We start from the raw sequence: 13,061 nt of genomic DNA, 5'->3' as shown, positions 1-13,061 counted from the left end.
GTGCTTCTCATGCTTTATCAGCTTGTTGAAATATTTCAGTTGGTATCTCAATTGCTTGAGCCTTGTTTTTGGCTAGTGTCGCTCAGGGTTCTTCCTCAGTACCATTGGTGCCTGCTCAGATGGCACTTCTAGAAATGGTTGAGTATTCGACCTGTGTATTATTACAATCTTATTTTCATAATTGCTGAATTCTTCAACATATAACCCATAGAATCTTTCAATAATGCCGTTCAAGGCTTGGATTTTCTCTCCAATTCTTTAATCTAGTTATTTTCTGATTATTTATTCTCTATTTATTTTGTTTTCCAATTCTCTGATTAGGATATGCTGAGTATGTCCTTCCATTTTTGTTTTCTAACTAGGTTTTTGCCCTTTTTTATAATATATAGCTATGTCTTTTCCAGCTGCCCCTTGAAATGGGCTATTAAGCTCTATCATCATTTATTCCTTTGTCTTAGCTACTCTATGATATATTGATTGTTTTTCATTGTTTCCTTGTGTGGATGTTAAGAGCAAGTGTCAACGTCTCTTCTGACACCCACATTGATCTTTTCTTTCTTTCCTCATCTAATGAATTGTTGCTTTCTTCATGTATGGTGGCATTGATGGTATCACAGTTCCTATCAGGACTTCTGTTATTAGTGTTCTATGTCTCAAATCTGCTCTTTTGATGTTCTGGAAATTCAGGTGGAATATACTCATGGTGCTATTTCAGCTCTCTAATGTTTTAATATCTTCGGCTTCAATTTGAATGTAAATATGAGAAATTGGTGATCTGTTCCATAGTTGGACCCTGGATTTATTTTAGCTGCTTGTATTGAACACCTCCATTGTCTCTTCTTAGAGATATGATCAATTTGATTTCTGTTTATTCCATCTGGAAGTCCCAGTATATAGTTGTACTTTGTTTTGTTGAAAAGGAACTTTCTATGAAGTCATTGGTCGTGTAAAATCCTAATGTGGCCCAAGTCTTCCTACTATTCCTGCCAGAGGCCTTGATGGTGTCCAGCTGTGCTTAACTCTGACCTTTGACACTTGCCTCTGCAATGCCGCCCAAGAAACAGGCTCAGGCAAGGGGCAGCAATAAAGCAGAGCAGAAAAGGAAAGAAAAGATCATCAAAGACCAACTTTTTTTCCTGAAAAATAAGAAAGGAGCAAATCAACAGAAGTTGATCAAGGCTGTGACTCATCAAGCTAAATTTCGTGAACAAAATCCACTTCAGGCGGCACAAAATGAAGCGAAAAAAAAAATTGAAGATGACAAGAAGAAATAATTAATGGAGCTAATTGAACTATTCAAACCCGTAGTTACTGCTCAAAACATAAGTAAAGGCACAGATCCCAAATCTGTGGAATGTGCATTCTTCAAACAAGCACAGTGCACTAAAGGGGATAAGTGTATGTTCTCTCATGACTTGACTCTAGAGAGAAAATGTGGAAAGTGAAGTGTTTACATTGATGGGAGAGATGAAGAACTAGAAAAATATACCATGGATAATTGGCATGAGAAAAAACTGGAAGAAGTAGTGAACAAGAAGCACGGTGAGGCGGAAAAGAAAAAGCCAAACACTCAAATAGTGTGCAAGCATTTCCTTGAAGCTATTGAGACCAACAAGTATGGCTGGTTGGGAGGTATTCCCTGGGGAGGGTGATATGTGTATGCATTGTCACACACTGGCCCCTGGATTTGGGTTGAAAAAAGATAAAAAGAAAGAAGTGAAAGAAGATGAAATTTCATTAGCAGATCTCATTGAAAGACAGCATTCTGCCCTACGTCCAAATTTTACCAAAATCAAGCTAGACTCTTCTCTTGCTTGGCAAAAATGGAAAAGATAAGAAAAGATTCATAAACTTGAGCAAGATCTGGAAAGAAGAAAGCTGACTTCAAAGCAGGAAAAGCACTAGTGATCTGTGGTTGTGAGGTGTTTGAATTTCGTCCTGAACTTGTTGTTGCTGTTGATGATGATGATGATGATGATGATGGTGGTGGTGGTGATGATGGTGATGATGATGAAGCAGATGAGACTCATGACACCCAGGGAATAGGTGGTGAGATTGAAGATTCTGTGAAGGTAAATGACATAGGTGTAAGCCTGTACATTCCAAAAGATGTGGATGAAACAGGTATTACCACAGCCAGTCTTGAAAAACTCAGAACGTATGCATCAGAAAAGGATGAAAGCAACGTAAGTGAAGCTTCTGGAGGCAGGGCAGAAAATGGGGAAAGAAGTGACTTGGGAGAGGATAAGGAAGGAGAAGCACAGAAAAATGGAACCATTGATGCTGCTCCTGTTGATGAAAATCTTTTCATTGGGGAATTTTTGGATGAACAAGAAGAAGAATTAAACATGCTTGATTTAGATTAATGACAGCAAACAAGTTCATGAACAAATGAAGTCTGCTCACCTAGAATTCTTCAATAGAATATGGTTGTTTACCTTGCTGATTGTGGAGGGCTAGCCCTCTCCCAAAGCAGGAATGTTCTCCTTATGTGTTCTCTCTTGACTTTGGCTATATTTCATAGCAAGTTTAGAGCAGTTCAAGATAAAATGAAATTTAAAGGTCATTTCATAAAATGATTGATGGTTATAACTGTCCACTCAAGTAGGAAGTGTAACTAATTTTCCAAATTTGTTTTTCATTGGGCATGTTTTATATCCACGAACAAGATAAATCTAAATATAAAACATCTTTCCTTAAAAAACATTCTAATTTTTCATATCCATGTTGGTTTCTATCACCAAGGCCATTTTTTCCAACTAATGCTCCTTGTTTCCAACTTTTTCACTCCAATCACCAATAAATTAACAATTCATCTTGATTGAATAATTGATCAATTTGAGATTATGGCCTCAGTAGAATTCTTCAATTTCTACATCACTAACTTTATTGGTTGGTACATACATTTGACTAATAGTTATATTGATGGTTTTTCCTTGTTTCCTCATGTGGCTGATGTAATCTTATCACATACAGCATTGCATTTCAAGATAGATCTTGGAGTAGCCTTGTTGATGATAATGGCAACCGCTTATCCCTTGAATCCACCATTCCCAGCAGAGTAAACCATATGATTTTCAGCCTCAAAATGACCAATATTCATCCATTTCAGCTCATCTTATACCGAAGAACATAAGGAAAAAATCCTTCATTGATAACATATTCAAAATTTGAGAAACCGTTTTTACTTCTAAGGACAATTCTGGTTGAGTATCTTGCCACACAGATTTATTTGTTTCCCTGGCAAACCATGGTATTTTTAATATTCTCCACCAACACTGTAATGTAAATGTATCAATACTTCATAGACCATTCTTATTAATTTCACGTTTTTATATTCATATGTGGTGATGTGAAATGTCCTGACTTGGGTCAGGACTCACCATAGGTCTCAATGTGAAATCTTTGCTTTTGAACACATAAAAAGAGCGGTTTGCAGTGGATTTTCCTAACACAATGCTTTATTTTACTTGTTGACTGCTTTCTCCACATACCTTGATTGTGGTCCAAAATAAAATGAATTCTTTGTCAATGTTACTATTTTCTACATTTATTATGATATTGCTGTATTGGCTCAGAAGTGCGACTTTTGCTTTCTTTATGTTGAGCTTGAGACCATGTGTGTACAACATGGACTACATAACGGACAATTAAATTATATCATCAATTAATAATTAAAATCTCAAAGGTTGTTTTTCATCAACAGTCGTTTCACGAGAAGGGCTGTATGCCATTTTCTCCAACTTAAAATAATAGGAGAACATTTTCATTGAGTTGATTTTGTTGCGTCCCATGGCATAGCTTCTGACTTCTGTATTCTTGGCCTACTCGGAAAGTGTTCAGTGTGAAAATTCAGTGTCCTTGACACATCTATTGCTACATTTTTGGCAGATGGGGATAAAGCCAAGAGGCAATGGTGGTTACAGAGACTTTTTATAGATAATTACCTACATAATTGTTGAAAAACAAAAACTTAAAACAGTATTAGAATTGAGCACAAGCCAAAAACTCTTGAGAGGGGATTAAGAATAAAACCGACAATTTTTAAAAAGTAAGTGCTGTACTAGGAAATATCTACTTCTCACTGTCATAATTGAATTCCCATGGTAAGCTAGACAAAATTAAGCACATTCATAATGATGAGAAAATTAAATTTCAGAGAGGCTCAGTTACTTGTGCATGATTGAGGTAGTAGGTCTCAAAGTAATATTAAGTGGAGGAAAAAAGATAGTTTCCTTCCAAAAATGAATTCCCCCCCCAGCCCCCAGCCCAGGGATATCTGACTCATCTCTTTGATATGAGGAGAAGGGGGTTTGGAAGAGGGTTTTATCATAGTACCCTGGGTATTTTTTTCTCATGGATCAGAAAGGCTGACTAGATTTCAAATAAGGAGAATTATAGATATTGGTTAGATATAATTTCCAATGTTCCTCAGAGACAGAGTTTGTTTTTGGTAGCCGGGACTTTATACTTGCACTGACTAGCATCACAGAAAGAAGGAGGTCAAAGCATTTTTCTCTGGGCACTGCTTCTTCAATCTTATTGCTCCCGAGTCTCTGCATTGACTTATTGAGCGCAAAAAAATATACTTTTTGTTGTTGTTAGAGTGTATTTTAGAATACATTTTCTTACCCCTACTCATAAAATTGTTTTTAAATCAGTATTTCACTTAAACCTTAAATGGGCTAAACCAATTTTCTATATGACTGGAAGTTTTTGATTACTTTTATGTATGAATCTTCAGTGAATTTCATAATGGATCACTTCTATAACTCCATTGCTCCCAAATTTGTTTCTGTCTGATGTGGAACACATCACACTAGAACATTCTATTAACAGCAAGTTAATGGTGCTAACAGAGGGTCAAGAATCAGAAATACAAAAGTATACCCTGACTATGAGCCTTTTCATTTTAAAATTAAACATTGATTCTTTTAAGACAAAACTGTAGTAATATGGTAAATTTGCTAAGAGACCAACTGATATCCTTGAGAGATGATGTGATATTGGGAAATGAAGATGGGTTTCTATGATAGCAAGGCTAGATACTGGGTGGCATACACAGATAGGTAAGGCTTGTTCCATGCAATGCCATTCTCTTAGACCCCTACTAAATCTCCACTCAAGTTGCCATAGCTTGTTAATTCATGGGGACGCTGGGTTGCCAGACAGGGATGGGCTGAAGTTAGGGGCTGTATACTTTTATTTACTTGATTTATGGGATCTAGTCAACTTAAGGCAGACTGGGTTTCATGAAATATGACTTGTGATTTCGTGGTCTTTTGAAGATTGATGGTCAGGTTTCTTGTGTCTACAAGGATCTGGTAGTATGGCTAGAGCTGTTTGTCAAATATGCATACATTTTTGTTTCACTTAGCTCTTTCTTCACTGTCCTAAAATATACACCATCATTATTATATTTGTGGTTATTTCAAACTCCCCCAGCTCATACTGCCGTCAAAGATGCTCCTAATGCCATAGGTCCTGAGGCACCATATGGCCAAGTCTCAGGGCTGCTCGTGTCAGAGCCAGCAACCATTGCAATTGGCACCCCTGCAGGCTGCTTTCATACTGGAAACATGCGCATCACCCCATTTACAGGTCAACATAATGTCTAAGGAGTAAAAATGCTGTTTCAGAATTCAAGGAAGCTACCAGCCAATTGCCTCTTTCATCTTGTGAAAACTACAATGACTGAATTCATGACCCTAAAGGCGTGTGACTCATTTCTAACAGGGATGGTACATCTGGCTAAGCAGCTACAATTTGAATTACTTGTTTTAAATTTGTAGAAATCTGCTCGCCTTCCATATTCTGTATGTTTCATTTGTTTGTTTTTGGATACTAAGATGAGGAGTATCAAATTGAGAGACTTCAACTTGGACTTTTTCAGTAGCATAACTCCATTCCCAAAGATGTGATGCCCTGATGGTGCTGTAGGTTAAACTGTTAGCTGCTAACTGCACCTCTGGGGCTTCAAACTGACCACCAGTTCCTTGAGAAAAGGATTAGACTGCCTGGTCTCCTAAATATGTATAATCCTAGCAACCCTGAGAAGCAGTTCTACTTTATCCAAAGGATCACTAAGAGTTGGAATTGACCCCATGACAATGGTAAGCTAAATAATTAAATCTATTGTGAGATTATTCTAACAAACAATTGCTGGATATGAGATCATAGGACACTTTATATAATAAAAGTATCAATAGATGAATTCATAGTTTCTGGACATATTCTCCATCTAGGTCTATACACTTTGAAGGTGGCATTTCCATTATCTCTAATCCTTCCCAGAATAATTCTATATTCTTTGAATTCATCATGTCATTACCAGAAGCTAGGCATCTTTAAGGGACTAAACTAGTGATCCTCAAATGTTCTCTCAATTTGAGAAACAAACAACGAAAAATCTGCGAATGGGTAAGATCAAGGATGCAGGGTGGATGGCGTAAGATTTTTCAATGAAGTTCTCAAAGCGCAGCCCCTGCTTTCCCCAGAGAACGAAAAGGTGCACTCTCACGAGAGCAAAACAAATCCTCAGTGCAAGGGTCCTGGCCTTTTGCTCACTGGTGCAGTTTTTATTGTCCTTTAAGCTTCTTCATTATTAAGATAGTCCTGTATCCTTTGACCGTTACATAATCTCCTGTTAACTTGGGTGGCGGTGGGGTCTAGCCTATCAATCAGGTCACAACCAATGAGGCCTCTGTGTGATCCTGGCCTCCTCCTGAGGATTTTGCAACCTCCTTTCTTCCTCCCTGGAGAAGGGACACATGCTTGCTGTGAGACGTTTCTGAAGACAAGCTTGATGTGGTTATGCTGATGCATGAAGAACCACGTCAGCTCTGAGATATTTCCACCACCACTTCATCCACAAGACTTACCACCCACTGGCTTGTGATCTTCCTGCATTCAGTGTCATTGCATGTGCTGCGTGCATCTGAAGAGGAAATTTGAGACTGGTATTGGATATATGGGCTAATTTCAGACTTATGGACTTGATCTGGACTGGGCTGGGATGCTTTCTTAATATGCAAGTACTTTTGGATATAAAATTGTCTATTACACACATCGGAGTGTCTCTGGATTTATTTCTCTAGTCTACCCAGACTAACAGAATCACAGACTTTGGACATGTTATTAAGAGAGACCAGTCTCTGGAAAGAGACATCGTATTTAGTAGAGGATCATATAAAAAGTGGGAAAACATCCAGAAGAATGGTTGACACGGTGGCTCTTACAACGGGCTCAAGCAGAGTAATTTGGAAGATGGTGCGGGACTGATCAATGTGTCATTCTGTACATTCTATCTACATTATGTTGTACATAGTTTTCCTATGAATTTTAACTGACTCCATGGCAATTTTACGAAAAAAAGAAAAACACAACCTTCTGATCTTAGCTCTCTGCCTTAAATGAACTGTCCAGCAGATCTCACGAGAAAGCCCAGGTTTGACTGACCCTTTTAATGATGGCACTGGCATGAGCTTGAGACGGATATATTGCTCAGATACGGCTCTTCACGGGTTGGCAAGACATGTTTAACTGTGTTTTGTTTGGAATAAGCATCTATGTGAACCAAAACACTATTAACAAAGCTATTTTACTTACTCTTGAATTTAGGTACTGAAAAAGTAATCAGAGGACAGGGCCAGAATCCAATGATCACAGCACAAGTCAGAAACAAAATGGGATACATTTATAACCTAGCCCATAGAATGTTGATATGCTAATGAGGTCATGGTGCTCTTTTGTTCAAAAGGTCTAAAATGATTAGCATATTCATATCCTCCCCAGCATATATTTAATCCAGCAAAGGACTAGGAAGCAATCTTATGTGGAGTTGCATGTGTTAAGGTCTTTCCCCTGGTGATTCAATGCTGGACTTGTATGTCAATGGGTTTTGAGCCTGAACACTAGCTCAGATTTTGCCACCTGTTCAGTTGTTTTATCTTTCATATGGGGGGGTGTCTATTTTCTCTCTCCAGATGACCCATCATTATTTATTTTGATTGTATATACTGAGAAGTAATTTTTTAAGTATCCATATATTTTGCATCAAGAGACACCATAATTTATAAACCATCTTCATAAATCTTTAAAGGTACAGACCACTAGACATGCCTCACATTCTGTCAGTCAAGACAGTAATTGTGATTCATGATTCTCCTGGCTTTGAGGGCCGTCTTTTGAGTTCTATGATTACCCGGGTCCTGTTATAGCCTTGAGTGTTAGTACTGGCGTTTTATGACATCATCTCTCACCTTTAGCCCAGACTTACACAACAGCGCCACCAGTGAACATGCAAGTAAAGCTTTCATATCTCTCAGTGAATTATATGTTGATCTGGTAATTATTGTATCCTTTATGACCTTTAAGAAAAGGCGACCTTAAAGAATTTTCCAGACTGATAGCCTGGTCTATTCTACTGGGTCACTTCTGCACACCATGTAATCATTTTTAACACTGGAAACCATAGTAATTCTGTAGTTCTTATCGCTACAGAAATGTCTTGTGGGGAAGAAGTGTTGGCATTTTTCTCCAGCAAAAGAAGGGTGTCATTTCTCCTTTCACAAATTGTCCAAGAGAAACCAAGATTTTAGTATTCTAAGGAGACTTAACTGGATATCTCTATTCACATTGGAGGGCCTCTTCTATGTTCCAGATAATTCAGTTCCAGAAATTCCTGTAAGATTTTCTGAAAACTTCTTCCCAATATTTCATTTAAAATTTATGTCTCTGCTAATCCTACTTATACCCATATGTCCTTCTTGAAAATATTGATAGAGCACTGCCAACAAATGTCCTGTACTCTAATCAACATATCAGAGATTATTCCCTGTAGGACCTACCTTGTCTCGGGATATTAGTACATTACTGTTTTATAAATGGAAGAATTTTAAAGCATAGGAATATTCTTTTTATATCTTTAGAGTTATGTATGCTTTATCAAGAAATCACATAACAAGCTACAATAATAATAGCTAAAAAGTGAATGCAACATTCGAGGACATTTAACAGAATACCAACATGACACAAATATACATCTGCAATCACTATTAATTATGCATTACAAAATGGTAGCATTTAGGGAATATAATATTTCTACGAATAAGCAAGTTTTGTTTGAAAATGCAAAATTGATGAATTGCAAATCAGTTAAGTTAAAGCTTAAATTATGAAATTCAAATTAAGTTCATTTTTATCTAAAATCTTATGTATATTTTTCTGAAGTGGTTAAAGATTTCATTTTACTTGGATACATTATTAACACGTATGCAAGCAGCAGGCAATACATTAAACATGTTACATTGGTTAAGACTACTGCATAAGGTCTCTTTAAAGTATTAAAAAGCAAAGATATAACTTTGAGGATGAAGGGGGCCTTTTCCATGGTCATTTTCAGTGGCATCAAGTGCATTTGAAACCAGGACAGTGAGTATTGAAGGTGGAAGAAGAATGAATGTGTTTGGATTATGATATTGACCCAGAATATTGAATATACCAGGGTCCTCAAAAACAAACAAATCTGTCTTGGAAGAATGAAAGTTGGAATGCTTCATGTTGTTGTTGTTGTTGTTGGTTGCAGTCCAGTAGGTACTGATTCACATTCATTGCCTTAGTCATTCTCCAAGTTTGCTTTCCACTTGGGTTCCTGGAATCAGCTACTCATTTTCCTTTTTTCCCTCCCCCTCCTTTCCTGGTCTTCCCACCCTCATAAACCCTTAATAATTTATAAATTATTATTTTATCTCATCTTACACTGCCCGGCGTCTCCCTTCACCCTCCTTTCTGTTGCCCATCCTCCAGAGAGGAGGTTATATGTAGATCCTTGTGATCAGTTTCCCCTTTCTACCTCCTTTTCCCTCCCAGTATTGCCACTCTCACGGCTGGGTTCCCTGTGTTTCCAATTCCCATCTGTACCGCTGTGCATCCTCTGGTCTAACCAGGTTTGCAAGGTAGAATTGGGATCATGATAGTTGGGGGAGGAAGCGTTTAAGAACTAGAGGAAGGTTGTGAGTTTCATTGTTGCTACACTGAACCCTGAGTGACTCATTTCCTACCCATTACCCCTCTGCAAGGGATGTTCAGTTGTCTACATATGGGCATTGGGCCCCCATCACGTGCTCCCCTCATTCATGATGATATGATTCCCTCCCCTCGCCTTTGGTGCTTGAAACCTGGTCCCCCCAGCCCTTCTGATCACATATGTTGGTGTCCTGCTTCCATGTGGGCTTTGTTGCTTCTGAGCTAGATGGCTGCTTGCTTACTTTCAAGACTTTAAGACCCCAGACGCTATATTTCTCGATATATCAATGTCTTCAGCGTTTATGTGGGGAAGGTGATCACAAATGATGGTTTTTGTTCTTTGATGTCTGCTACCTGATCCCTTATAGAATTGTTTAACTGAATATTAGCACTTAAGTTTTGTGTCAATATAATTTCTTATATAATTTCTTAAAGTATATTTAGTCTTAGGAAAACTGTTTTCCTTCAATATATGTGTCTTCCTAAATGTGTTCATGGCTATGGTGGGGATCTTAAAATTTGATTGGACAAATGTTCTACCAATTATTTTGCAGACCTAAATTGCAAAGTATCACACCCTTTTTAACACATTTCTGAGTCTTACAAAACCTTTTACTGGCATCGATAGCAAAAATATCACTCAGGTTACATTAACTCATTGTCAATGATGTGAGACTAATATCCTGGCTTCATTCTGGCTGGTTGTTCAGAAGATATCATTGTGTAGGGGTTATGAGACACAGTGTTCATGTCAGTTTTACAATTTTTAGCTCTGAATCACCACTTCCATGACAGTAAAAGTAAATTAATCTCTGTAACACTGTTTTCTTATCTCTAGACCAGGGCTAATGTTAATGTTATATCAAAAGCCTATATTTAGATTAAAATAAGATAGTGGATATAAATAATTATCACAGTGCCTGTCATCTAGCTAATAGTCCCGAAAAGTTACTTATCATTTTTATATCCTTTGTATATTTTTGTAACACAAAAGTATGTGTAAATATAGATCTTTAGACAATAAAATATTATGTATTATTAAGTGTGTGTGAAGACCAACCAACTCAGACTTCAATATCAATAAGAAAAGCTAAAGTCTGTCATTGTGCTAAGGACAGATACAATTAGTATATTAATCATCTTTCTAACGACCTCAAAACTAGAATTCATCGTTGCCTTTCTAAATGCAAGAAATTTGAAAATTAAATAGGCGAATTTTTTGTCAAAATTTAAACCGCTGTCATGTGATGAAACCTGGTGTCAAATTCAGATTATTTTGAATTCAAAATGTTTTTTCTTTCCATATCCTGTATTATATTTTTTAAAGAGCAGAGCTAACGACAATTAATTGCATTAGTAAAAATCTCTTAAAATGTCAATGTGTAATCTTCCTCATAATGCCTTCTAATAGCTGATATCCCTTATCATGTCATCAATTAAGGTTCTGTTTTGAATTTCCCCTTCTCATGTAATCTCTAAAATTTTCAATGCAGGGAAGATATAGTCCATTAACACCGTGAGTCCATGGAATCCAAGTTACAAAGTCTATGCTCTTTGCCTCAAAATGTTCTTCCTTTGTTTTTGAGGACAATTCATTGATTAGGGAGGGAGTACAAATTCAATCAATCAATAACTATATAACTCAACAGAAGTTCTAGATGAGAAATAAGGAAAAATAGATTTTTAAATCATGACATAGAAGTCATTCTTAGAAATCAGACATGGGTGATCGAGCAGCTCACTTTACCAACTGAGGGCAATCTGTAATATGCTGTGGGCTTTTATTGTCCCTGTCAAAATCAGGCCCAGAAATATACTCATTGTAACATTTTTAGTCACCTACTACAATTATCTATATTTCATTTATTTCGCAGAAACTCTGTGAGCTGGGTAGTAATAGTGCTACTGTTAAGAAGGATGTTAAATAGATTAATAAAAATTTTAGTCTTAAGATAGAGACAACTAAAAAAAGTTATTTGCCTCTCCTTTTTCTGAGTCTGATTTATAAAATTTATAAAGAATGAATTTCTGTTCTAAAAATATACTATAAAACTTTATTCTGAAATCAAAAGAATCAATGGAGGAAGAACACACCATCCTACACTTTCATGTATTTGCGCATTAGTGTATGGTTTACTGGTTTTAAATTTGAGCTTAACTTTCCCCTGATTCCTTGCATCCTGCTAACGTATTTAGGTTGTAGCTTATTTTTAACTCTGGAAAAATAGTAAAGTCTCAAGAAACAACTCAGTAATAAGTAAAAAGTGTGTGTGTGTGTGTGTGTGTGTGTGTGTGTTTGTGTGTTGGAGTTTAAAAATTTATGTGGGGATTTTCATATATTTTAATCTATTTTATTTATGAACTTTCTGATACTTCTTCATGGTGTATCTTTCTTATCTTGATCATCATGTGGCTCTACCAATATTTTGGTGCCTCTGTTTGGGTCTATGGTACTTGCTACCTCAATTTATAAAAAACTTTGAATAAAAGTGGTCTTTTACTTGGTGTTAAAACTACTCATTTTTTAAGTTAAGTAATATTTTAGTTTCTTCAGCTATCCATTCATATCTTCAAAATAATCATCAAGCTTTCAGTTTAATCATATCACTAGATCCTACTTTTTAATTGTCTTCCCTCAAATATTCCTCATTCAAGTACAGTCCAGTAGAACTGAATCATCTCATCAATAAACTGTATTGTATTGTATTCTACAGTGAGCCAAATCCAAGCCTCTGATGTGCCTGCTTCCCTCTTCATCTTTTTTACATCAGGTATAGGATCAGGAAACACTATCCGGTCCTATGCCATCTCTCTATCTATCTCTCTATCTATCTATCTATCTAGATATACATATATGTACAAATAGACAAATATATACACAAAACATATAGATATGTATTTAAAGTGAACACTGAATGTTTTTTAAATCATTTTTTGTGAGTTCTAACAGTTCTTATAATAATCCATACATCAGTTGTATCAATCACATATGTGCCTTTTCAAAGCATTTGATTCCTATTTGAGCCCTTAGTATT

The 13,061-nt window shown here is 36.6% G+C and overlaps 1 pseudogene; it reads left to right on the top strand.

Annotated features, from left to right (window-relative positions):
• Positions 1 to 1,046: 1,046 nt before the first annotated feature.
• Positions 1,047 to 2,366, top strand: LOC142454547 (zinc finger CCCH domain-containing protein 15 pseudogene; annotated as a pseudogene).
• The last annotated feature ends 10,695 nt before the right edge of the window (positions 2,367 to 13,061 follow it).

The sequence above is a fragment of the Tenrec ecaudatus genome, chromosome 8 (genome assembly GCF_050624435.1).
Source record: "Tenrec ecaudatus isolate mTenEca1 chromosome 8, mTenEca1.hap1, whole genome shotgun sequence".
NCBI lineage: Eukaryota > Metazoa > Chordata > Mammalia > Afrosoricida > Tenrecidae > Tenrec > Tenrec ecaudatus.
Note: the sequence above shows the minus strand (reverse complement) of the source record. Positions and strands in the feature narration are given on the sequence as shown.